Genomic DNA, 24,813 nt, shown 5'->3' on the forward strand with positions numbered 1-24,813 from the left:
AAAAAAAAGATCAAATAGAAAGGATTTCGATTTTAACTAAATTGAACTTAAAAACGGGTAAAGAGGAAATTTGACGCAAATCATTGGGTAAGTTGTTATACGCTGATGCACCTCTGTATGAAAAAGATCTCTTACAATGATTAGTTTTTGGCCGAGGTAACTGTAAATCGTTTTGATTACGGAGAGAGTATGGTGATGTCTTGTACTTAAAAATATCTTTCATATATTCGGGGGCCATGTTATTCATATTACAATAGAGCAAGTGTCTCTCGATCACTATGCAAACAGTCAAAGAACATCACCCTATCAAAATTGAATACGCTATTGCAACTAGAACATTGCATCATTGCGAATTTTTTATTAAAATGTGTGAAGTGAAAAACGGTATAACATTGCAATGCAAAGAAGAATTCTGCAATCGTGCTTATTCGAATTCACTGTCGGCCTAGCAAGGTCTGCGAAAACATGGAGCGGTAACTGCATAATCAAATCGAACCTCTTTTTCCGTTTTGAACCTTTCTCTCTCACTCTTAATCTCTCTTCAAGACACTTATTCAATGGAATAAGCATTATTGACGTGTCCCGTCTGTCTCCATTTAATGTCCGTTGGACGACTTTGCGTTGGCATTTTAAATGGACTTCGCGCTGCACCACCACGCCACAGCCACCGCGGCGGCCAAGAGAACGACATTGAGGGCACAGGTCTCGTGCTCTCCTTCGGACGTCGTCTCGATGTTCCATGGCTCAGTTTGGGTAGGTTGTTGTGGAGTGGGATCTGGGATGTACCGGATGGAGACGGATGCGATGTTGGATTTATCTCCAACGTTATCCGCCTCGTCCCACGCTCTGATAGCGAAGTAGTAGACGATGTCCATTCTACGAGCCGGAAGTTCGATCGTGATCGACTCCGTACTTCCGGCGGGGGCGATCGATGACAGATTCCCAGTTATGGTTTGGTTCTCGGAGACGCTTTGTGCCATGGTGAAATTGTTTTGGATCACGGAGAAGGTGGTTGTGTAGCGGAGCTCGTAGCTGCTTGCTAGAATATGGGAAAAAAATAAACCAGTTTTGTGATGTATGTTTAACACCCTCATGCACGCATCATTCACAAGAGTCTTCAATGCCAACTCTAAGGTATTCTTAATCGTGTGGCACATTCGGTACATGACCGTACAACCTGAAATAAGTAATGCCATATTGCCATACATGATTTTGGCATAACTTATCCCGTGTAGCTTCTTGACCTACTACATTGTTCTCCTATTAGTCCAGGTCAATGTTATTTTCCAGACATTGTGGTGTACTGAATGATACATCTGGGTTGAGAGGGGCACAATGGATGAAACATCTTATTCAAGGATGTAGGCACCTAAGCATCTGGCAGCACTGGATCTAAGAATCCCATGTTCATGTGTCCAAAACCTTAACCACTTATCACACTGCCCCCATGACATAATCCTCTTGAAGAGCTGCGCTATCACTCAAGAGGCTTCTTCGGAAATTTGATGATGGTCAGTCTCCATTTACCTTTCCCCTGATCGAGGTCGTCCCCTACAGCGGTCCAAGTCAGAGAGATGGTGGTGTTGGAGTAGGAGAAAGACGTGTAGGTAAGATCATGGATTCTAGAGGGCGCTATACTATCAGGGGCGTTGGGCTGATAGTTCGCCACTTCGAACATGCCGCCAGATGCAGTGCGCATGAAAGACGGCACGGATTTTTCCTCTTCCGTGGCTGTGACATCTCGTTTTACTGGTAAATAAGAATGGAAAATCTGGGTCGTTACTGCAGGTGCATAGCAAAAAAAATACTGCCGTCATCTGTTTTTGTATGGCACAATGTGCCTGGATGATATCATTTTGCTAACTATTGCTAGCTAGTCACTTGGGGCTAATCGAGGGGCCGACACCATTCGCCCATTGTTGGATAGTTGGACCACTTCATACGGGTAAGCACCCTGCTCCTTGCCATGAATGAATGTTGCCGGATCTTTGCCTGCATGAGTCGTGATTCCCTCACACACGGGACCTCCATTTCATTGCTTTTTATTTACTTCCTTTATCATTATGTCAACAGTAAAATGAGACATCAGTTACACATGCTTCCCAATAATTATTACAATTCTTCCTGGTTTTTGGTGTGTGTGTGTTTTTTTTTTTCCACGAGCAAATCATTAGCAGCGTAATACTCTATGGTCAAATAGTAACATTATTATGTAACACTGATTTCTACTGCATACTGCGACTTCTGTGATTATGATTATAAAAATACACCAATACTACGTAACGCGGCCTAACCTATCCCAATGGTGTCTCCAGATTCTGTTAATTCGTATCCGACAACGTTGACTTTCACGTTGTATCTTCCGTTGGAGGTAAACTGTAGGAAGTACCCAGAGAACACTCCGTCCTCTTTCAGTAAATCCGATCCTATGAACAAAGGTATACACAAAAGAACAAATGGATGAAATGGAATGTTAAAAGAGTGACTGTCTTCAATTTCAAAATGTTGCACGTCAGTCATCAGCAGTATTATAGAGACATATCTATCTTGTGCAGAAATTCAAGTTCCTTTTTTAAAACTCAGGAGGGTATAAAAAGAGAACAAAGTTTACATAAACTCAAATAGAGCGAAACTCCTGAAACTCAAGTGTAGTAACCACGGATGGGGCTTCCCTTGGTAAAGAATACTGAATAAATAAAATAGACAAGTAAATAAATAAATAAATAAACAAACAAATAGATAAGACGGTGTGTCATAAACAAGGTGATACGGGGCTCCTAAAATCTTGAGTTTTTTCATACTATATTATGTGAGATTGTACACCTTGACGATATGCTCAAGTCAGGTGAGGCGTCATGCTAACACTTTTATGGACATGTGAATAAAGCTGAATTTGACTATCTACGTGAGTAAACTTGTGAAATATCTTGTGACAACTGAATGACGAAAATGAGCACCGTGAAGAAAGACAATGAGAACAGAGGCCCAGCAAACGTCGGTCGCAGAGTTCACGGGGCAGCAGGTCAAACGTCCATGTCAAGTGAGAGAGCTGTGCGTGCTGGTCAACCGACCAAAGATTGTCAATGGACAAGGACACTGAGCTCGCGTTGACCATTGAGTCAAAGATTAAGGAGGCCCATTTTTATTCTGAAGAGGTGCTGAAGGCATTAGTGAAAGCCGTGACAGACTCCATACTGTGATGCAACAAGTATACGAGGCCATCAAAATGGACACTCAGCAAAATGACAGCAAGATGAAAGAGCTAGAAAAGCAAGTGAGTCATCTCAAGAAAGACTTATCAGACATCAACAGAAACATAGATGAACAGAAGCAATACAGTCGCCAAAATTGTCTCAGGTTCCATGGCATAAAGAAGGCTCAAGGAGAAAACACAGATACATTGGTAAGCGACATCGTCAGTGATCGTCTGGGCATCAACCCCCCCCCCCCCCACCCCCCGTGACATCGGCCGCAGCCACAGAATCATGCCGAGAAACAAAACACCCAACGAACCGGTAAAGGAGAAAAGCATCATTATGAAGTTTTCCATGTACAACGCATGTCAAAAAGTGTACCAGCAGAGATCGAAGCTGTAGGGGTCCTCAATCTTCTACAACGAAGACCTCACATATACATGCGTCAGGAGCTCTTGTTCTTGGCCAGAAAGAGTAAAGCCATAGCGTGGACCTGGTCTAAGGACGGAAAGATCTTCGAGTGACATCAAGATAAAAGGAGAAAGTCGTCATTCGATCACTGAGTGACATCGAGAGCCTTTGCCAGCTTTATATTATTGTGAAGGTATTATTTGACTGTAAAGATGATTTTTATGACAATTCGTTTTCCAAGTGTTATTTTGTCAGCATTCAGAGAGGACAAATCAGAACGCCTTACTTCGTGTAATGATGTCTACTGTGATGTATAAAGTATTCAAAAACAGAGAAGTTTCATTTCGATCAGACTGTGACTGGATTTGCGATATTTGTAGGTTTAAAGAGCTACCGTTCTCATGTCTTGACAGGACTGTGGACTCATTAACCAATTATGAACAGAGAGACATTCTATGTAGAGAGACAGACTCTGCTTCAAACTCTCACTTCCATCTTACTGATGCGATTGATGATATTGATGATGTAGATACTGATACAGGGATACAAATGATTTCTGAATGCAAGGATTAAAAATTCATTCATTTGGATAACGCATAGTTCCTGAAAATATTGCTGAGTTGAGATGTATTCAAGCAAAGAGTTGCAAAGAGTGAAACACATATCAATGATGCGATTACTGATTCTGAATTGAAAATAGAAGGATATAATCTTGTTCGTAAAGATGGAGATAGGCACGTAGGAGGAGCAGCGGCCTATATCAAATGGGATTTAAATTTCATTGTTCGTCAAGATTTAATGGCTGATGGTCTAGAATTGCTGCCACTTGAACTACAGTTTTCTTACATAAAAAAATGAAATATTTTGGTTTTAGTATGGTAGAGGCCACATAATTCTGGATCTTATTCACAAGAGAAATTTAAAGAAGAGATTTGCAGTAAAAACAAAGGTGGTTGCTGATTGGAAGAATTACAAACGGTCGAGAAATCAAGTAACTACAAAGATTCGCTAAGGAAAGGTTGATTACATAACGAAGGGTTTAAAACTAAGGAAAAAATAACAATCAACAAAATTGAAAGTCTTTGAAAACTCTTATGCCAAGTAAAAAAAAAAAAAAAAAGACTAAGACGGAGTAATTTCTATTGAAGGTGAAAATGGTCTCACCAACGACAGACAAGAAATTGCTAATGAATTTATTTTTTGTTGTTGATATTTGAGTATTAATTCAACAGCAGACATCACAGCATGCCAATATCAGCACGTCAGGCCAAGGAGGTTTGAGAAATGGAGTAAAACAGTCTCATTCCCTTTGATCCCATGTTTCATGCCGCCACTCAGAAATAGTTGAAGTATGTGCTAAACTGGAGCTGCCTCACAGATAGGATTCATATGGCCTTGTATCATGACTCGTCACTCTCAAAGGAAGATATGTCTTTATGATGGTAATTGCTTTTCGCCGTCCCTTCTTGTCAAAACAAGTGGCACATTAATAGTACAGGCACGGGGATGTGCGAATAAAAATTGTACAAAATTTGATAGAATGAAAATCAGAATTACTCGTTTTTAAATGACTTTACACTCAATCTAACATATAAATGAATAAAGAACTATACTCGACAATTATACCATATCAGTTTTATTTGTCGGAAGCGATCGGAAAGATGATAAAATTGGCTTTGTAGTGAGAGTACAGTTTCAAATAATTTATTTTCACGGCACACAGCTCGGGTTTACATTTTTGCTCATAATTTTAGACGGGATTTACTTTTGTTTCATATGTTTTATCATTAAGAGAACATTCATTCCTTTTGACAAATAAGCAAGTAGAATATAGACGATATAATGTCAGAGTATAAAATGAATCTACAGATTGCTCAAAAAAGACGGCGGCATGGAACCCTGATCATCAAAGGCACAAGTGCACCTGTGGAATTCTTTTGTGCATCAATATAAAAATGGCAGCTGTTTGAATAATTACAGCCAGTTGGAACTCCATTTCCTAAACCTCCTTGGTTAAACGCAAATAGGCAACATTTCGTCTAGAACCCGTGTGTGAGCAAGATGTTCGAAATATATATCGATGAACTTACCCGATAAAAATCATGAGGTAGAGACAAATTTTACTTGTATCCTAATTAAAACCAGTGGTGGACACCATATCAAAGTCCTTGGTTTAAATGACAATACGTAAATAAAATACGACGAGGTTCCAGTATCATTCCATCCTATTCATAAAAGTGGCAATCGGTCACGAATGACGAATTTGTGAAATTTGCTAAATATCTGTATTGCGATCACAGCTAAAATTTTAGAGAAGTGTGTATTTAACCAATTATATACTTACCTTGATGACAATAATATCATACGTGTGAATCAGTCCGGGTTCAGACCTGGTCACTCAACTTTAAATGCGCTAGTGGAAATCACAGAAGTCTGGTTATACATAACATGGGCATGGGTAAAATGATTGGTATGGCCACAATAGATCTCCGAAAGGCCTTTGATACGGTAGATCATTCTATGCTCGTTGATAAACTAAGGCTAAATGGATTAAATGATCATGCCTGTAAATGGTTTGAAAGTTACTTAACCATGCGGGAACGATACACAGTAGTGAATGGTGTCGAATCTTTCCCTCAACGTATTAAGTGCGGTATGCCACAAGGGTCTAATCTAGGCCTTCTTCTATTTATATTTATCAAGGACCTTCCTAATTGTCTCAACCACCATAGTGTTGCAGTACATGCAGACGACACGTGCATTATTGTCCTGGTGACAAACCTGTCGATATTGAGTCTATTTAAAATTGAATAGGGATTTACAGAATATTCCAGACTGGTTGTAATGTAATCGCCTTGCATTATATGCGAAGAAATGTGAAGGCATGTTGATTTGGTCACAGAAAGAGAATTAGAGGCAAGATGTTGTATCTTTGTATTGGTAACGCAAACATAGATCAGGTTAGTACATGTAAATGCCTCGGAGTATTTATTACACCTCTCTCAGTTGTGACAAACATGATGAATATTGTCAAGAATGTACCTTCTAGTAGATGTAAATGTATGATGCACTGTATGCCTGGTTGCTTTAGTGTTTGTATGTTTCCAGGTTGACCAGATCAATGGAGAACTTTCTATTTGGTATGGCTACATCTGTACAGTACATGCATGTGACAGGAACTACAATACAGTTCACCCAATCTAGAATGATCTAGGAAGTGCCTACATATTTGGCTGAGGATGCACTGTACTTGCAGCCTAATATGATTGGCACTTATTTTTTCCCTTTTTTTGGGGAGGGGGGGGGAGGGGGATGATGTAATGCAATCCATGCAGAGCTGTCATTGTATCCTAATGTGATGGGTAGTTCTGCACATAGTTAGACAGTGAGTCAGTATAAGATTTCTGGAAGAGTCTTGAACTCACAAGTATGTACAAGTGTGTAACCTCAGGTTGGAGCAAATTGATAGACCATTTCAGAAGGGGTGAGTGGACCTACACTTGTATATAAGCCACAGAAATTCTGAAGTAGGCAGAGTAACCAACATCTTTGTTCTGAGAGTTACGTCACTTCTGCCTCTGAAGCGAATTGTTATAGTCAGTCTTGTGTTTATTACCTGCTGACCTGCTATATTTGTGGAGATAAGGCATTTTGCCTGCAGAGAACGGATTTGCCTACATTGGAGACAGACTCCATTTTATGTCACTGGACATTGCTATACGTCAAAGCTGTGACGGGCAGGATTCCTAGCTGGATATCATTCGCTGGATTATCATTAACGCATCGACGGGACGATGATTTACGAACTGATCTTAAACTGAAACCGACATGATATGAAAGCTTTGAAGAGAATATAAACCGTTGTTTTGTTATCAATACTAAACTGAGTACATATTTTTTACTCATTGTAAGACGTTATGGTCTATTTTTTCTATTTTCTTTTTGAATCATCACATTGTATATCGTTACTCACCATGCTCACCATGTAGAGCATTTGTTTGTAGTATCTGATTGATTTTTTTCTCTTCATTTTTTTTTTTTGGTACTGTATCGCATATTTCTATGTGTTTTTATCCGTGCACCGATATGTTGAATAACAGCTATTAGATGAATCTTGTTGCCGTGCTTAAATGAATAAATGGAATGAAACTAAAATGAAACTAAAGCGAACTTTTGAGTACCGTACAAAATACCAATCTGAGTAGGAGTTGAGGTAGATAATAAAGTGGTATCATTCGTAATCCAACACAAAACAATAAACTGTAAATAAATGAAATGAAATGAAACGAAATGAAATGAAACGAAACAAAATGAAATTTATTCATATTCCACGTAGTGGATATTATATCATAAATTTACAGAATATAACACATGGTGGACATTATATCATAACTATACAGAGTATAGTATATAAAAATATCGTGATATTTTTAGATAAAATGACAACATGTACAAAATGTGAAGGGGACTACTTACAATTACTGCTTGTTATTATGTAGTTTCTCTTCAGAATACAAAATCATATCAAAGAAAAGGCGAAGTGCTATAACGAAAACACCATACATACATTATTTACAAGAGCACAATCATGAACCCTGGTATTGATATACATGTAATGTTACACATGAAGTACAGGTTTATGTACAACGTTTTACAGTGTGTATTTATATACCATTAGAGTAATGAATGAAACAGAAGATAACTTTCCGAGTATACTTAATGAAAGTACTTCTAGAAAACATTGGATGAAATATACAGGCTTTTGATTACCATGAAGTCGATTATTAGTACTTATAAAGAAATGCTTATATTTTTTTACCTTATACTTAAAGCTAAGCATTTTTTCCATGAATGATCGAAGGAACTTAGGACCAGTATACATAAAATTCCTGTCGCCTAAACTAGTTCTATTTTTACGAAGATGATAATCATTCGCTTGACTTGTTGAGTAATTGTGTATATCTTTTCTATCGGAACAATTCCATAAATGCAGCAGGGGTAACGTCAATTTTTACATTGTACATAAAACGACCCAGCTGAAGTCGATATAAATCAGTAATCTTAAATGGGTAAACCAACTAAAAATAAGCGCTTCTAGCGTGTACTCTCCGAAAAATTCTTACTGCTACGAGATGAAAGTTATTATTAAATGCCAATTGATTGTTAAAGGACAACTATTTCGAGAGTAGATTACTAGAATTGAACGATTCACAGAAACCCCCTAATTGTTGCACACATCAGTAATCGTCTAGAGATACAGCATCTCAATCTTTATAGAGTATCATGAGTATTGAGCCTTCCTATCAAACCTGAACCGTTGTCGAGCAATGAGATAGTTGTCTTCGTTCCTTGCTCATCAGTGATGATCGCTTCAACGTCGGCATTGCTAACGGATTCGTAACCCTGCTGAACCTGGGCATAGATTGCCAGTGCTGGCGTAGTAGAAAAATCAACAGCCTGTGGCAAGAAAAAAGAACAGCAGAAAACAACAATAACAAAAAAGAAAAAAGTAAAATAAGCAAAACTTCCTGACGAAGGGCTTGACAGCAGTGTGTGTTATCCATGCTGTATAATCTTAACACAGTCTTTCCTGATTTGACACGCATTACACCCTTGCTTAGTAAAGTTAGCTCTTGCGTAGGTAACTGACATTGGAACAAATGTTTTGAGCAAGACTTTCACGCAGGTATAGTAGTTTATCCAACAAGAGCTCATTCATAGTTCTATATGGAACATTTCAAGAAAAAAATAAGGCACAACTACCACTAAAGAATCCTCATCTATGCACTCTATAAATTATAATCCATTTACTTAATACGTAAGGAACTAGGTGTAGATGTATGTACGTGTCAGTATTCCTGCTAAATTTTGATTGGAATTGTTTGAGTTTTGTTTTCTTCTCTGCTGTCATAAGCTTGTTCACGACCACTTTATTCACAGTAGCCATTAATGTCGTATGTACACAGTCATGTGGATATTCCTGGTCTCAGGTCTAGAAAGGGAAAGGAATAATCCAATGAAGATTTTGAAGAATTGAAGAAGTAGATACTTTAAAGAAACCGCCTCCCCGACAGAGAATGTTCGTGCTCCCACAACTGGTAAATCCGTAGCCTCCACAAGTTTGAAATCATACATGCCCTTTTGTCGAATTGTTGATTTTGTTTTTCATTGCCCACTGAAGTGGATGCGACTATCTTATTATGAAGTTACCTTTTAGACGACTGTCCATTTTTTTTTTCTAAGCGACTAAACAGAAAGATAAAACACCTGCATTCACTCAGTATCTCACCGTAGATCCAAGTATGGCTGTCACGGTAACAGGTGAATATTCCCTTGACGCTGGTTTAGACGTCACCGCAACACTTGCGTACGCCGGGTTGGACGGTTGAGTGTTTATGATTGTCACATTCCACTGACCAGGCTAGAAGGAGCATTAAAAAAAAAAACGTATTTCAATTAAGGGGAACAAAACCAAGATATTGTAAAAGCGGTAAACAAATCATTCATTTATTACATCGTAATAGCAAACGCAGCGCGATCAAAAAGGTTTTAATTTGTACAGACATGACAACTAAGTCAAAATGTCAGCAGACACTCACTAATCTGTCTAACGCACTCCCAGAGAACCATCAAAATTGATGACATAACTTTCATATTTTGTTATCAAATGTATGAAAGGTGAATGAAAAGTCGGTCAATGCTATTCTGAAGTTATATTCTGGTGCTGTACTCATATCAACCTGTCCAAGGTTATTGCTGTTTTTTTTTTTTTTTTTTTTTTTTTTTGGGGGGGGGGTTCTGCAAGATTTTCTGATTCTCTCTATTTTTTGTATTGCTTTGTTCTGTTTTTGTATCCTTGTTTTTGTTTTTTTGTTTACTCAAAGGGGTCAGCTGATCCAAGCTTATGACTTGTATTGGTCCTACAGGCCTGTAACTAAGATTTTTATAGGAGAGTTCAGAATTAGAAAAAGTGTAGATTTTTAGTTCCAGTTCATGTTCAGTTCGATAATTTTACACACTGGGGGCGCAACAATATTTCTGGTGCCACTTTGGGGTTTAAGCAGCAAAAAGAAAAAAATGGCTTCCCCATGCAATTTTTTTTCAGTTTCTCGTGCCACTTCAGCGTTTCATCGACTGAAACCAACAACAACAACAACAACAAAAGAACTCAGCGCATTTTCTGGTGCCTCTACAATAGCCTCACAAAGATAAAATTAGTTTCTTTAACAAAAATTAAAGGGGGGGGGGTGGCGGTAACCCCTGACACCCCCCCCCCCCCTCCAGCTACGGGCCTGTCTTTCGGACAGTTAGGGGTGACCGTTCCATAAAACTTTGCCGTCAATGGATTATGGCAACGGGGCAACGGCTGATACACCCCGTCCGGCCCGAGCCTTACCCGGAAGCATTATTCACTGCACAATCATGCACCCCGAGGTATCTTATGCGGTGGGAAGTTAGCTATCCCTTATGGGCACTGAGTGTCAAGGCAATGCAACCTACCTTAGCGGATGGCAATGTGACTGAAATAATCTTGTTCGTGGCATCCTCGTGATATCTTGGATCATTGTGGTCAATCCGAGTACCCTCCCATCCGGTCACCACTGCCTTTACTGGGTTACTTCCCGTCCACGTAACCGTGAATACCGTGTCATTGCCCAGGGCGGAGTCGATGACAAGGGGAACGATCTCCCGGCCGACGTTCTGCTGGATCTGAACGTCAGAGCTGTAAATCTTTTTCGACATAAACAAAAATGTGTAATTTTTCAGGGTGATCGGTGCGCTTCTTCTATACTCTGCCTTTACATACAGCGTGAAAACGCTAGCAGAGCTTAAAGCCCGGTCACACAGGGCTTTACGGCTTAATCACGGCCAAAACACGTCAAAAAGTGGTCTCCCGTGAAGCAGACGATGTTGTTCGCGTTGATGTCGAGTTTAAGACGAGCTACGGTCGATTTATAGACGTGGCAGGACGCTGGAAAAATTGGAACGGCGTCGGACGCGGTTAAAAGTTTGAACTGCTCAAAATTTTATTCCGCGGACAACCCCCCGGGTTGCACACGTGGTAAAGACGTGCAACACACGTTAAACACACGTGATAATCCGTGTTCAAGTTTTAATCAGTGATTAAAACTTGGGGAGACGCGATAAAGGCCGTGTCACGCCTTTCCGGGCAAGCCTTGCGTGCGACTTGCAAAGAACAATTTTGACTACCCGGAGGTCCCCGTAGATGATCCGCACATGACAGTACCTAGCACGTATCTCAACCGTATTCGCCCGGAGGTTTGCACGCATATTTTTTTACCCGCAACCATGTTTAGGCCCTGTCACACCTTTCCGGGCAAGCTACTCGGGCTTGTTACGTGTAGGGATTTTCTAGCATACCGGACATTCCTGAGGGCGGAAAAGGATTTGAGCGAGTTAGCGCATGTGTCTTACTTGCTTGACGCGTTCTACCTAAATCATACTTGCGAGTATAATATAGCTGTGTTCAGACGGAGGCAGTTTTGGTCGGAGTAACTTCGGAGGAAGGGTCGGAGGAAGCTTGGTCGGAGAAACTTCGGAGGACAGGTCGGAGTAGTGCCCGTCTGAACAAGGTCGTGGTAACTTCCTCCGATCGGAGGAGCTTACCACGACCTCTTCCTCCGAACGAGATACTCCTGAGTTTTCTTAGGAGTATCTCGCTACCACGACTAGCCGGTCGGAGTAAATTGCCCGTGCGGACAAGCCCTCGGAGTATCTATGAACTTACATGCCTTATGACCTAGGAAAAACTTCCTGGGTCAAATCGCAATGTTGACAGTTTGCGACTACACGTGCGCGTGTAGTGCAATTCTAACCTAGTCGATCGCGACGAAGAAGCTAGCGCTCATGCAGAAATTTCCATCAACAAGAATGGAGAAGACAAATGCCACTGGTAAAAAACAATGGCATGGTCGACGTGCGCGGCGCTACCACTTCCGGAAGTTCCACCGACCCTCGCACATAAATTGGTCGGAGTTTCTTCCCACGACAGTCGTGTGGACACAAGGGTCGTGGTAAGATATGCATTAATACGAATTTTAATTGCCATGCCATAAATTTTTACTCCGACTAGAAATACGTCTGAACATGGCTTGTGTGACCTCTGTACCAGTCGCGTGGGGGATGGCAACTCAGTGAAGGAATTCCTCTGATGGAATGGCTGAAATCCCACAGCATTTCATTATCTTGGCTGCATACGGGACTGCGAAGTACCTGCGTGGGAGTTGCCTGGGAAGTGCTGCCGCTAAGGGCCTCCTACTGGCGTTCTGCGTGGACCTCTCCGGGCATTCCCGCGACTCACCTGGAAAAAGTTTTGGTCATGCTCAAAACTTGGCTGCGGTTAAATCGGACTTGCGTGAGCACCTCCGGGCAACTACGCGCTAGATACTGTCATGTGCGGACTAACTGCGGAGAGCTCCGGGGAGTAAATTTGTTTCCCCGCAAGTCAAGCCGCAAAACTCCCCCCGTACGGTATGACAAGGCATGAATGAAAATTGCAAACATTCTTGTTCGCCCGCTGAAAATCTTCTACGTGCTGGAAACTACCCCCTCGCCACAAGCCGCGTAGCTTGCCCGGAATGGTGTGACACGGCCTTTAGACGCGAAAAGTTTAAGGCCGTGTCACACCTAATTCCGGGCAAGCCTTGCGTGCGACTTGCAAAGAATAATTTTGACTACCCGGAGGTACTCGTAGATGAGCCGCACATGGCAGCGCCTAGCACGTATCTCACAGGTAGTCGCCCGGAGGTGCGCACGCAAATCTTTTTACCCGCAACCATATTTAGGCCCTGTCACACCTTTCCGGGCATGCTACGCGGGCTTGTTGTGTGTGGGGATTTTCGAGGATACCGGAAATTTTTGAGGACGCACAAGGACTTGGGCGAGTCAGTGCATGTGTCTTACTTGCTGGACGCGTTCTATTTTAATTCTACTTGCGGGTATACTCTGTGACCTGAGTGTCGCATAGGTACTGACAACTCAGTGAAAGAATTCCTCTGAAGGAATGGCAGAAGTCCCACAGAATGTCATTATCTTGACTGCGTACGGGGACTGTGAGGTACCTGTATGGGAGTTGGCTGCTAGGTTTGATTGAATTTATTGAATAACTGAAACTGCACTGGTCTTACACTCGAGACACAGTAAATAGTTCCAGCTCGTTTATTTTCATATTTCACTTGAGATACATTTCATCGAGATACATTATAAAAAATACAAACCAAGCAAGATACAAAATATGTTATAAATCGGGTCACGAACAGAAAGTGTGTCAGCATATATAATGTACATAAGACAATTCTCTATAACTTGTGAAATTATTATGATGGAACCGCAAAAGCAAAGCTTGTAAACGCAGGTTCCAAGAAAAAGTAGCTGCCGCTACGGATCTCCTACTGGCGTTGTGCGTGGACCTCTCCGGGCATCCCCGCGACTCACTCGGAAAAATTTTGGTCATGCTCAAAACTTGGTTGCGGTTAAATGGGACTTGCGTGGGCACCTCCGGGCAAACACATGCGAGATACACGCTAGGTACTAGGTACTGTCAGGTGCGGACTAACTGCGGAGAGCTCCGGGTAGCAAAGTTGTTTCCCCGCAAGTCAAGCCGCGAAACTTCCCCATACAGTTACAGAATGACAATGCCTTGAGCATGCTCAAAACTTGTTCCGAGTGAGTCGTGGGGTTCGCTCGCAGAGGTACACGCATAACACCAGTAGGAGATCCTTACCGGCAGTACCTCGCAGGCAACTTCAACGTAGGTAATTTTCAGTACCTGTACGTCGCTCGTAACAGAAAATGGATCGGTTTTAAGGCTCTCATGCAGGTCACACGGAATACACACAAGTATAATGTAAGTAGCACGAGTCTAGCAGGTAAGACACAAGTGCGAAACTCGCAAACATTCTTGTACGTACGCGGAAAATTCTCCTCCGTGCTGGAAAACCCTCCTCGCAACAAGCCCGTGTAGCTTGCCCGGAAAGGTGTGACACGGCCTTTAGCGGTCTGTCACGGGCAGACCACTCGGCAACTATCCGCCTGTAAATAGCCGCATCTTTAAAATTTGAGTTTAGTTGATGCCATTGGCATGTTGCATCTCATACTATATATGTTAAACATAATACTGCAAAGGCACACAAAAACACAAGAAAAAGAACACAAGACACCATTTGGTTTAACGCTCACCCGACTATCGTAAGTTCACCTCCCATGGATTGTTGCAGAACATGACCGGCGCCACGTTTTCAAAAGTGTGAGATGGGGCACTTCCAAAATTCAAGTCCAAAAACAAAGGCATTTTACCGCGCTCTCACTTCAAGGTTTCATTCTATTTCTAGTGCCACTTTCGGGGTAAAAAAAAAAAAAAAAAAAAAAAAAAAGTGGGGGCGCCCAAAGTGGTGACACCCTATGTATTCCTATGTATAGTACCAAAAAAAAAAAAAAAGTGGGGAGGGGGCGAGCAGAATATTACCTAGGATATATATATCACATTCTCGTATTTTGGGGGCTTCTGGATGGGATCCCCAGGGGGTGGGGACATGGCACCCATGCGTTCACAATAAGAAGATGAACATGTGAAACTTCACGGGTCCCAGTTCGGTTCCTCCCTCAACCGAAGCAGGGTGATTCACCTCCCTGCTCAACCCACGTTGCCACGAACAAACCTGAAAATACAGGCACTGATCTAATCTACTTCCCCATAAAATGAAATTAGCTTGTATTACTTAAAGGGGAAGTCCAAGCGATTTTCATAATTTTACATCATAGAGCACATAAATCGTCAGCTCCATGTTTAGATTTGTGGAATTAATTGTGGTGCTAGAACAGAGAAACCAATACTTTAACAAACCCAGAACAAATTACACTTATATAGCAGCATCACCATAAAAATGCATGAGTCAGGGCACACCGTAAAAATTCACGAGCAGGAGGCTTATATATTTAAAAAATGAAGCAAGGTTATTCCATTACAATACCGTTTGCATAAGAAGGTTAGCTGTTTAGAATTTATACATGCTCATTTTTGTTGTTGTTGTTCTACTTCCTTGAGCCCCCGCTCATGCATTCTTTTGGTGAAGCTAGTATGTCATCATCCTTGTTCATTGTGATTTCTTGTAAATTTTGAAAACATTCTTATTCCTTATTCCAATTACAATAGATTTTGAAACTCTGTACTCAGTTTAACCAATTTACAGTTCTTCAAATGTAAAAGTCTGAAAATCAGCCGGATTTCTCCTTTAGGGTTCGAGAGAAGAACATTTTAAAGATTCCTCAATTTGGGTGCTTTTAATTTTTCAGGCATTCACGCAAGGGGACTTGATACGACAGAAGGTCGTATACCTACCTGTACGGGAGTGGTTTGCCCAGCAACACTACTTGGACGGCTGGTGATAGTGCTCTGAAAGGCCTGAATAAGACAGTTCCCGCTGTCAGTATCGATACAGTGATATGATTCTCCGAGCGTTATATCGGCTAGCATCCTCATATCCGAATCTCCAGAGCTACTGACCGTGATGGTATCGATAATAACTCCAGATGTTTCGATTAACTGTCGGTTGTCTTCCACGTAGTTGCTGGTATCTTCCCCATCGCCGAGAATCAGAATGTAGCCGCCAGGAGAATATTCACCTAGTACCTTGTATAGGTTATAAGAGAATGTAAGTATTAGTGAACATGCTTGCATCGACTTGGCATATGATTACGTGAATATAAAGAACGGCCAAGTCGAAATTTGGCTATCATCTTCGGGGACCCCTTGCAAAGTAATGCAAAAAACGGAGTATCATTTGAATGACTGGTTTACATTTCAACTTATGTACATAACATTGCTATAACTGACAAATACAAAATAAGCTCTTTCGTAATGTTTTCGAAAATTTTCTCTAATGGACTTTCTTATATTCAGGTATTCATTCGCTAACAGTAAGTTTTGCTCATTATTTGATCCCCCGGAAGTTTTGCAAATAGAATCATAATTCTTCCCGCCGAAGCGAGGGGGAACCAGTGACCCTTGATCCAATCACGAGCACTATAGCCATGAACCCCCCCCCCGCAGCTCCTTCACACCAAACAAATAGAAAAAAAAAGGTTCCTCAGCCCCTGGGTCCAAATGAGTACTGTATACTGGGTACTAATCACAATTCCCATCAAATTCGTGTCTGTATAGGTCTCATCACGCGCATCTGGATTGTAGGAGCCTAGGAGGGGTCAGTATTTTTCGTTTTCTTGACAATTCTGTTTTATCTTGTGGGAGTTTAACGGGCGGTAAAGACATTTCAGACAGCAAGAATGGAATTGAAAACATAAAGTACTTATTCAAAAAGGAATCAATCACTAGTTTCTCTTCTGGAATGTATTAAGAAGTGTTCTGATTTATAACTATTCGAATGACAGAAAGTTTTGAGGAGATCATTATCATTACATTTAGTTGATCTCAACATGGGACCGCCGGTCTTTTACTGGAAACAAAGGGACAGTCTTCTCTGTACCTTCTACTTTCTCAGCTTTTTGACATAATTATTGAAATAAAGTTTGAATGAGACATCAGCGAGACATTCAACCATATATCCGTAATGACTTGGGCTGCAGAGGTAACTATTGTTTGTTAATACCTCAATGCCCTTTTGTATTCCTTTGCTGATCGACGTACCGCCCCCCTCTGTCGGGGGCAGTGAATTCACCAGGCTTTCCCGCGTTTGGTCGTCGACGATTGGTGTGAGTTCAGCGCCCACAGAAGCGCTGTTGTCGAAGTAGACGATGCCCAGTCGACTCTTGATCGGAATGACATTTCGAATGTATTCAGTAGATGCTGAAATCACTTTGATGAAACGTTCGTTCCCCTACCGCAGTTCAAAAGAATACAGCAGAAAAAAAAATCAGGAGAATACATCTCCAAAGGAGATAACACACACAGACACACCTACACCCCCGCCCCACACACACACATACACACACATATTTTCGACATTTATATTGTCCTTATGATAGCATGATAAGACATGGGACACGTGTACGTGAGTGTTGGCGTTTATTTGTCACGCATCACCGTTATTTAATTTCGTATGTAAATATGCAAACATATCAGATATTAATGGCATAATTCTTAAGTGGTTTGTTATTACCAAGGTTGAATCAGACAATCTCTTATTTATATTACTCGCGGATGATTCCAATCTCTTCTACTCTCACCATGCCCCCAAAATTTCGATAAGGACAGTAAATGATGAATTAAGAAATTTTATACAGTCGATTCAAGCGAATAAATTATGAAAGACTAAATATACGCTTCTTAGTAATTCTTTAGGCAGCCTCACAAGTAATACTAGTATTGCCTTTGACACCACTAAGGAGAAGTTTCTTTCATTAAATCTTTAGGTTTACCTTTTTTTGGTACCAGAGAAAATACTGATGCTTTTTTTAATCATAAAATTTTGAAAATAAAATATTTGTATCTATTTCAACTTGGACAGTCTATGTTTAATTATAATCACAATCAATTACGAAAAATATTTTACCATTTATTTCATCGAAATAGTCATGTACACAGTTAATTCCATTTCCCCTTAATGAGAACTGTACATACTCAAAATACACGACCAAGATTCTGGGAAAGCTTAGATAAGAGTTTGTCAGATACAAACAACAATATTTTTCAGCTTGTATTTCGTTGCTTTTTGCTTAAATTCTTTGTATTATGTTTCGCCTATTGTTCGATGGAAATAAAGTAAGTAATTGAATTCGTTGTTCTTTTTCTTTTACTTGGTATTTCGATTTGAAGTGATTCCTGAAAATGACATGACTGTCACAAATCTATCCACATCCAATCGACTAATTTTATGTTTATTGAATGAATTTATCAATTATTTATCTGTTGATTCAGTTATTCAGTGCCCTTTTCTTCTCTCTTTTATATCATTTCAATCGTAAATGTATTCATTTTATATGTTATCCTTTCCGGGACTGAATGATTGATTGTCAACTGAATCAATACCTTTGTTCCTTCCTTCTCTGTATACCTCTTTTTATCAGTTCGTGCTCGTTTATTGATTAATTCGTCTTACGTCAACCTCAATTAAAAAAGCGCCGCACTCACCGACATGCTGCCACTTTTGTCGAGAACGAGAACGACGCTGCGAGACAGCGGAGCTTGGATGACCGTAAAGATGGGCTTAGTGTTCGTCACCACCTGTGGGCCATTGTCGAAATCGTTTGTTTTTTCCCTCATCACCGTCCAGGCTGCGAGGTTTCCGCATCGCTTGTTTTGAAGATTTAACGCCTCCGCGTTGTGGAAATTTGGGCTCTCTGGATCATCGTCGCAAAATTCGTTAATCTATTGTAATAGTAATAGTAATAGTAGTAGTAGTAGTAGTAGTAGAAGTAGAGTAGTAGTAGCAGTTGTGGCAGTAGTAGTAGTAGTAGTAGAAGTAGAAGTAGAGTAGCAGTAGCGGTTGTAGTAGTAGTAGTAGTAGAAAGAACATTAAAATTAGTGGCGTATCAACACCATGCATTGTCATCATACTAATGGTTATCCATAAAGTATCTTCGTTGGGGATTGGTTTGTGGTGTAATCGCTGAAATTGGGAAAAGATTCTGCACTGTGCGTGGACCATTTTAAATCTTTAGTACTTCTACGGGTATAAAGTCAACCTTTATAGAGATTGCCACAGGAAGACAGGAAGAGAGAGAGAGGGGGGGGGGGGTGATATACGCCTACAGCCATGTGTAGTCTGGTTTCCATACCTTCTGCCTGAATGTACTATTTTGTTTCTGCGGAGTACTAACGCCCTCTAACGACGAAAGAAGGTTATGAGTGCAATGGACAGGATATAGTATTTTTCTGAGGTGAAAGATGAAATGAGTTGAATGGATCAAAGTTTTCATCTTGCACCGAATGAATATTCTGCCCATTGCGCGAATGAAAAACATGTATTATTTGTTTAATATAACGCCTATAGATCATTGTCATAGGCCTATGATGTTTTAAAGGTGCATGGTCCCGGTGTTTTAGTCAAATGCGTACGCGGGCGCACGGCGCAAGTTTCCTATAGAGACCTACGCTATCGACTCCTCCTTGGCGCTTACGCTTTAGCCCACCTCCCCGAGTCCAAAGAAGTCCGATCCACTGTAGTCAGTGGTCCGATCACAGTTCGGCTCATGATGATTCGGCTGAGGGGATGACAGCTTTAGCAAACTTCTTTTGTGATGTCATAATAACAAGCGCATATGCACGCACCCTGGCATTACTACAGACTGCGCGATGCGCAGAGAAGACAACGAAGGCAACGTTACTTAGCAACACCTACGCACTTTACTCTTGATGACAACTCAACTTTGGTAATCTTCGTATCAATGCTAACGGTGATCGGCAGTATCATCAACAGCGCCCTCTACACTACCGGGACTATGCCCCTTTAATGATTTAGAAGCGAGAGTGAATATGAAATGGAAAGAGTGCTCACTGAGCGCTTTCCGCTAGCGCGTTGTCGCAAACACACACTGCAAACGCAAACGTTATACACGCGTAGTGTGCAGCACTTTCGGCGTGCAATGGAGCTAATCATAAGGGCCGTGTCACACATTTCCGGGCAAGCTTTGCGTGCGACTTGCGAAGAACAATTTTTGTATCCGGAAGTCCCTGCAGATGAGCCGCACATGACAGTAACTAGCACTTTTCTCACCCGTAGTTTACCGTAGTTAAACGCACGCAGGTCCTATATACGAGCAGAAAAAAAAGGCTTTGTCACACCTTTCCAGGGAAGCTACGCGGGCTTGTTGTGTATGGGGATTTTCCAGCACGCTGGACAATTTTTGCGGACGGGCAAGAATTTGGGCGAGTTTCGCGTGCGTCCTATACATGCTGGATCCGTTCTAAGTACATTCCATGTGACCTGCGTGTCAGGCGCATGGGTACGTGGATAGTGAGGGCTGACAACTTTGTGAAGGAATCCCTCTGAAGTTGGATATGGCAGAACTCCAACAGAATGCCATTATCTTGCATAGATGCATAGATCCGCAGGCAACCTACGTACTTCAAGCGGGTCAACTTCTTGTGACTTGCGGCAGCTACTGGCATCCTACTGGTGTTCTGCGTGGGCCTCTGCAGGCAATCCCCGCGACTCACCCGGAAAAGTTTTGGTCATGCTCAAAACTTTGCGGGGAAATCGGACTCGCGTGCGCACCTCCGGGCAACTACGGGTGAGATACGCGCTAAGTACTGTCACGTGCGGACCAACTGTGGAGAGCTCCGTGTAGCAAATTTGTTTCCCAGAATATCAACCCACAAAACCTCCTCAGATACGGTATGACAAGGCCTTGAGCATGCTCAGAACTTGTTCCGAGTGAGACGCGGGGTTTGCCTGCAGAGGTACAAGCAGAACACCAGTAGGAGACCCTTACCGGCAGCACCTTGCAGGCAACTCCAACGCAGGTACTTTGCAGTACCCGCAGTCGCTCGTAACAGAAAATGGATCGGTTTCAAAGCTCTTATGCAGGTCACACGAAATACACGCAAGGGGAAGGTAACAGGTGTCTAGCAGGTGATAAGACACAAGTGCGAAACTTACAAACATTCTTGTCAGCCACAGAAAAATGTCCTGCGTGCTGGAAAATCCCTTCTCGCAACAAGCCCGCTTAGCTTGCCCGGAAAGGTGTGACACGGCCTTTATGGATCCAAAATTGCACGGTAAATGTAACCGCAATTGCACGGATGATGACGTCACAGTGAAATGGGCTAAATGATCCAATTACAAGGACATAATTATTTAGGCGTTATGATATAACGCCTAAATAATATGTCCTTGTAATATTATGTTATGATAGCTATTACAATAGCTATTGTTACAGATCAGTAGACGTTTCGCCTTCGGCGCCGCGAAGGGGCCTTTGTGTGTGTGTGTGTGTGTGGAAGGGACTCCATGTTTGTTGTTGGTTAGTAATGGCGATAAGAAGAAATAAAATTTCTTTTCATTTTATTTCGCTCTTTATACCTACGTTGTATGTTGTATGTTTGAGTGAGTGTTTCCGTGTTTGAGCGAGTGTTTCCGTGTTTGTGTGTGTGTGAGTGTGTGAATGTGTGTGTGCGTGTGGCAAAATACACACATGTTATGTTTCTACAGCAAATTGCAATGTAGTGTATGGGGAAAACTTTGGAGAAAGTGCATTTTCTTCGGTATTTATTATGATTATTTTCGTTGTTTCGGAAATTTCTTAAGATTTACCAAAAATCACCAGATAGTGTTTTGGCTACCAGGCTAAAGTTTTATCAAAAGGGTTTTCAAAAGTCACCAAATTTCACCATTTTCGTTACCGAGATCACCATCTAGCAACACTGGAATGAAGTGTGAGCGTATATAGGTGCACGGAATGAAGTTCTTGTATTTGGGGTTTTTTCTGGGGCTGGAGGGGGTAGGGAATAAGCGTAGGATTAGGGAATAGGTAAGTTAAGGGCGATAAGAAAGATGCAATTTTAGGGTGGGCGTACATATAGGGCAGATAGATTTCTAGTAATTAATGATAACGAAAGATAGATTTTAGTATGTGTTATGGGGGATGGGATGTTGGGGATTTTTATGCAAAAGATTGAATTCATATTATTTTTCTTGTGTACATATTGAGTAGAGATATTATGCTTTATTATTTGTTATTTCGAAATTGGTACATCTTTGTTTACATGCACATTAAAGTGGATTGATTTAAGTGTATTCCTTGACAGGAAGTGTTGTGTTGTGAGTATAAATATACTGTGTATATATATATATATATATATATATATATATATATATATATATATTAATATATTAATATATTAATATATTAATAGTGAAAACTTTGAGCGAAGAAAAACGGTTTTCATCGGTTATTTGTTTCTGGTCAGTTTTCCTTTCTTTGTTTCAATATATATATTGATACGTACATAATATATTATGTGAATATTTGTATATGTGTTTATTTGAACATGTTGAACATTCAAGTAGAATAATTTCTACTTTGTGTGTGTGTGTGTGTGTGTGTGTGCGTGTGTGTATACCAACAGCCCTCTACAGGCTCATTATCTACCAGAAATACATGCGAATATCTTTGAAATACGGGGAGAATACTGGCAGATGTGCACTCACGGTGGGAATGTGAAAATCCTTGGTTCCGAAGAGGAGTGATGACGTAACAGTCTGTCCGCGAATAGGGACGAAGCGACACTCCGTTGGATATCCGATGCTGTTCCCATCTCTATAGTTGCATGGAGTGTAGTCCGGCCACATTACCTCGCCCTCTATGTTCGCCGAACAACGCGTCCCGATCGAACGGCCACCGGCATCATACGCCGGTACAACGCCAGCTTCGCTGAGCGCAGCGTCGTAATGTTCCTCGAACAAACCCCATCGAAAATACGCCCAGATTCTCACCAAGACGCTCTCTGCAGAAAGTAAACATGCGTGGTACGTGATCATTAGCGGTTTGACGGCGATATTTGCTGCGACCAACATTGCAAAATAAAATGTGGTTATCCTGTCATCACATCACAAACCTCCCATCCCAGCACTCATGTTCACAAAATAGCCTTGTTTTCAGATGGTTTTACCGCGTTTCCCTATATTTAGTTCGCTTATCCCAATATTATTCATGATTTTACCTTGCCGTGGGTCAAGACTTTCTTTTGTCTAATATTCTTAACTTTTATCTCTTATATTTTTCCCTTTCTCTCTTTCTAGCGATACACGTGTATTACTCCTGGGAACTGATATTTGATTATTCGTTTGTAATTGTATGGTAATCATTTGAGTATGGTCTACACAAACCTTTTGAATTATATGACTCAAACATCCAACCTTTCACCTACCTGTGGGACCAAATATTTCTTCGCGATAGAATTTGTCGGAAATGAACGCAGGCGAGATGTGAGTCAGAATGCCCTGTTGGCCGCAGCCGAAAGGGTTATCCACGTAAGGCTCGTCGCCTCGTGGACTGTCGGAGTGCACGGCGATGTGAGCCGTTTCCAACGTCTCCGTCTTGGCGACGCCGTAGTGCTCCTGGGGAGACCATGTCGGGGGAACGAGGATCTTGATCTCTTTCCAATACACGTGGTGTCTGCTGGCGTTATACAGAAGTTCTGAAGCTGAAGTGTACATCTCCTGCAATAGCATGATGTTGCCAGATAGGTGACAGGAGTAAGAGGACAGGAAAATGAGATGGAGAAGAGTACCTATAATCCTTTATCAAAAGTAATGGATGGACGAAAGCTTGGAGGTATAGGGAAACACCTAACCAAAAGTACCAAATGGCACATGATTTGAGACCAACCCATGGTCAGCTCCGAGATGTATAGGGCAATATATGAATATCTTATTCTTTATTAGAGATGCGTATTTTGTTCCAAATTATGACAAAATACGTCAAATTAACTGTTTTTAACAATATTAACATGCCACCATGATGTAGAGAAGAATAGGGAATACACAATGTGCTCAGTACGATTAGTTATCCACGATAATTATCACACGAGAACCCCTTCGTCCACAGGGATAAGAACAAAAAATTCGTCGGTGTTTTCACGAACCGACGCTATTTCGATTTTGGTCAAAATTTTCAAAATCGAGATATTGGTACCAAATGAAAGTGCTTTCGAAACTCTACCAAATCCCCAAATTTTAGATCACAAAATTAATTATTCTTGATTTTATCAAAGAAAGAAAAAAAACGACGGTACCCGAAATATCGAGAAATTGAGAAAAAGGGGTTTCACGAACCGACGCAGGAAAGATACGCCGGTTCGTGAAACCCGAATTGCTAGGGTGAAGAGCAATGCGGGTTTTACGAACCGTCGCGGTTGCATTATTTTGAGCTTTGTTCAACATACTGGCCTAGAATTAGGTTTTGGCCCTAATCCAGATCTCAGAGTGAGAACCAAACCTTCTGAAAGATGAATGACGGCCTAAGCCAGCCCACTGTCCACAAGTGAAGTGAATGGTAAGCTATAATCCTATTAAAATCATGCTCAAAATAACAGTGTTAGTTGGACTACCATAACCATTAATTGCGGTAGAGTGTAGTCCCATGTATTCAATCGCGTGATGCTTATGAAGCCTAGTCTGTAAACGCCATCCAACTTCAAATTAGATCCCAAATCATATTATTTATAGTTTCTTTTCAACTTATGTCGTTACTTCTGAGACTACTGAGTACTGTAGTCGTAACGTCTGTG

The 24,813-nt window shown here is 41.2% G+C and overlaps 1 pseudogene; it reads right to left on the reverse strand.

The window, feature by feature from the left end:
- Positions 1-550: 550 nt before the first annotated feature.
- Positions 551-23,740, reverse strand: LOC140242930 (calcium-activated chloride channel regulator 1-like; annotated as a pseudogene).
- Between the last annotated feature and the right edge of the window lie 1,073 nt (positions 23,741-24,813).

The sequence above is a fragment of the Diadema setosum genome, chromosome 19 (assembly GCF_964275005.1).
Source record: "Diadema setosum chromosome 19, eeDiaSeto1, whole genome shotgun sequence".
NCBI lineage: Eukaryota > Metazoa > Echinodermata > Echinoidea > Diadematoida > Diadematidae > Diadema > Diadema setosum.